At 37.9% G+C, this 3,636-nt stretch overlaps 1 non-coding gene across 1 annotated transcript; it reads right to left on the minus strand.

The window, feature by feature from the left end:
- Positions 1-2,981: 2,981 nt before the first annotated feature.
- On the minus strand, positions 2,982-3,085 carry LOC130978308 (small nucleolar RNA R71). The gene has a single exon (XR_009085959.1). It is a non-coding gene; the product is annotated as a small nucleolar RNA R71 (small nucleolar RNA).
- Between the last annotated feature and the right edge of the window lie 551 nt (positions 3,086-3,636).

Raw genomic sequence — 3,636 nt, forward strand, 5'->3', positions numbered from 1 at the left:
TACTATTGTTCTTCTATTCAATTCCGCTTGTTCTTTATCTAAGATATCACTTGTTCTTCAACTTGATGAATGTGATGATCCGTGACACTCATCATCATTCTCACTTATGAACAAGGTGACTGACAACCACTTTGTTCTACAAAGCATCAAGGCTCCAGTGTTTATCTCTTGGATTCTTTAACCGGAATCTTCGTGGTATAGGCGAGAATTGATGGCGGCATTCAAGAGAATCCGGAAGGTCTAAACCTTGTCTGTGGTATTCTGAGTAGGATTCAATGATTGAATGACTGTGACGTGCTTCAAACTCGGAAAGGCGGGGCGTTAGTGACAGACGCAAAAGAATCACTGGATTCTATTCCGGCCGGACCGAGAACCGACAGATGATTAGCCTATGCTGTGACAGAGCATCAGGGACGTATTTTCACTGAGAGGATGGGAGGTAGCCACTGACAACGGTGAAACCCTACACGAGCTTGCCATGGAAAGGAGTAAGAAGGATTGGATGAAGACAGTAGGAAAGCAGAGAGACGGAAGGGAAGGCATCTTCATGCGCTTATCTGAAGTTCCTACCAATGAATTACATAAGTATCTCTATCTTTACTTTTGTGTTATTTTCGTTCATCACCATATCCATTTGAGTTTGCCTGACTGAGATTTACAAGATGACCATAGCTTGCTTCATAACAACAATCTCCGTGGGATCGACCCTTACTCACGTAAGGTATTACTTGGACGACCCAGTGCACTTGCTGGTTAGTTGTGCGAAGTTGTAGTGATCACAATTTCGTGCACCAAGTTTTTGGCGCCGTTGCCGGGGATTGTTCTTGTGTATGGACAACTGACGGTTCATCTTGTTGCTTAGATTAGGCATTTATTTTTTTTTCGAAATTCTTGAAGATGGATTCTATTGTTTCATGATGATTTGTTGAAATCTGGCTGGCTGAGAAGCCATGTCTAATTTCATTGGACCAAGGTTTCAGCTTATCATCACAAGAGCTTGATCTTCATCAATCTTGCTTCTTGGAGCAATGATTTGCTAAGGCTTGGCTGGCCTTTGGCCATGTCTAGTGTTTTGGACCGAAGTTTTCTTTGAAAGCTTGGCTGGCTGTGAAGCCATGTCTAATTCCTGGACCGGAGTCTTAGACTAGCATTGCACTGATTCCTAGAATTCTCATTAAGAATTTTGATGTTTCCACTTAATTTTCGAAAAATACAAAAAAAAAAATTTTAAAATTATAAAATCCAAAAATATTTCTTGCTTGAGTCTAGTGTCTCATTTTAAGTTTGGTGTCAATTGCATGGTTTTGTTCTTCTTGCATTTTTCGAATTCATGCATGTGTTTTCATTAATCTTCAAGTTGTTCTTGATGATTTCCATGTTTTTATCCTTAAATTCTAATTGACTTGAGTGTCTTGTTGTTTATCATGTGCATTTGGATAGTGTCAGTAGTATACAAACTGCTAAGTTTGGTGTCTTGCATGCATTGTTATTTGATTTTAGTTACATTTTGATTATTCCTTATTATTAAAAATCCAAAAATATTTTCAATTTGTGTCTTTCAAGTCAATGATATAGAGAATTGAAGATTCAGAACATACTGCAGAGGAATTATACAGAAAAAGCTGGGTATTCAAAAATGCCCAGTGAAGAAGACAGACTGGCGTTTAAACGCCAGACAGGGTACCTGGTTGGGCGTTTAACGCCCAAAAAGGGTGCATTTTGGGCGTTAAACGCCAGAATGGATACCATTCTGGGCGTTTAACGCCAGGATGGCAAAGGGGGAAGATTTTGTTTTCAAATCAATTTTTTTCAAGTTTTTCAAAATCAAATCTTTTTCAAATCATATCTTTTCAATCAAATGTTTTCAAAATCAATTTCTTTCCTTTTTCAAAGATACTTACTAACAATTAATGATTTGATTGAACATTTCAAGTATGTTGCCTTTTCTGTTGAGAAAGGTTTAATGTTGAATCATATCTTTTCTTGTTAGGCAAGTCATTAATTTTTAAAATCAAATCTTTTTAAAATTGTTTTCAAATCATATCTTCTCAATCACATTTTTTCTAATCAATCATATCTTCTCAATCACATCTTTTTTTCAAAATAAGTTTTCAATCAAATCTTTTTAATTTCTAATTTCAAAATCTTTTTCAAAAATCAATTGATTCTTTTTCTATTCTTAGTTTTTGAGAATCAATTAGTGTTTTTCAAAATGTTTTCAAAATCTTTTACCAAATTTTCGAAAATTACTTCCCTTCTTCTCACATCCTTCTAATTATGGACTAACACTATCCCTTAATGCAAAATTCGAACTCCATCTTCTTTTATAAGTTCGAATTTTCTACCTCTGTCTTCCATTTTTCTTCCTCTGACACCTCAAGGAATCTCTATACTGTGACATAGAGGATTCCACATTTTCTTGTTCTCTTCTCTTTCATATGAGCAGGAACAAAGACAAAGGCATTCTTGTTGAAGCTGACCCTGAACCTGAAAGGACCTTGAAGCGAAAGCTAAGAGAAGCTAAGGCACAACTCTTTATTGAGGACCTAACCGAATTCTTCAAAGAAGAAGAACACATGGCAGCCGAAAACAACAACAATGCCAACAATGCAAGGAAGGTGCTGGGTGACTTTACTGCACCTACTCCCGACTTCTATGGGAGAAGCATCTCTATCCCTGCCATTGGAGCAAACAACTTTGAGCTTAAGCCTCAATTAGTTTCTCTAATGCAACAGAATTGCAAGTTCCATGGACTTCCAATGGAAGATCCTCATCAGTTTTTAGCTGAATTCTTGCAAATCTGTGACACAGTCAAGACTAATGGGGTTGACCCTGAGGTCTATAGACTGATGCTATTCCCTTTTGATGTAAGAGACAGAGCTAGGATATGGTTGGACTCTCAACCTAAAGAAAGCCTGGACTCTTGGGAAAAGCTAGTCAATGCCTTCTTGGCAAAGTTCTTTCCACCTCAAAGATGGAGTAAGCTTAGAGTGGAAGTCCAAACCTTCAGACAGAAGGATGGAGAATCCCTCTATGAAGCTTGGGAAAGATACAAACAATTGATCAGAAAGTGTCCATCTGACATGCTTTCTGAATGGAGCATCATAGGTATTTTCTATGATGGTCTCTCTGAACTATCCAAGATGTCTTTGGATGGCTCTGCTGGAGGATCTCTTCATCTGAAGAAGACGCCTACAGAGGCTCAAGAGCTCATTGAAATGGTTGCAAAAAACCAATTCATGTATACTTCTGAAAGGAATCCTGTGAACAATGAGACTAATCAGAAGAAAGGAGTTCTTGAGATTGACACTCTGAACGCCATTTTGGCTCAGAACAAGATATTGACTCAACAAGTCAATTTGATTTCTCAAAGTCTGTCTGGAATGCAAAATGCACCAAGCAGTACTAAGGATGCTTCATCTGAGGAAGAAGCTTATGATCTTGAGAACCCTTCAATGGAAGAGGTGAATTACCTAGGAGAACCCTATGGAAGCACCTATAATTCTTCATGGAGAAATCACCCAAATCTCTCATGGAAGAATCAAGAGAGACCTCAACAAGGTTTCAATAATAATGGTGGAAGAAACAGGTTTAACAATGGCAAACCTTTTCCATCATCTTCTCAGCAACAGACAG

This window comes from Arachis stenosperma, chromosome 4, assembly GCF_014773155.1.
Source record: "Arachis stenosperma cultivar V10309 chromosome 4, arast.V10309.gnm1.PFL2, whole genome shotgun sequence".
In the NCBI taxonomy this organism is placed as follows: domain Eukaryota; kingdom Viridiplantae; phylum Streptophyta; class Magnoliopsida; order Fabales; family Fabaceae; genus Arachis; species Arachis stenosperma.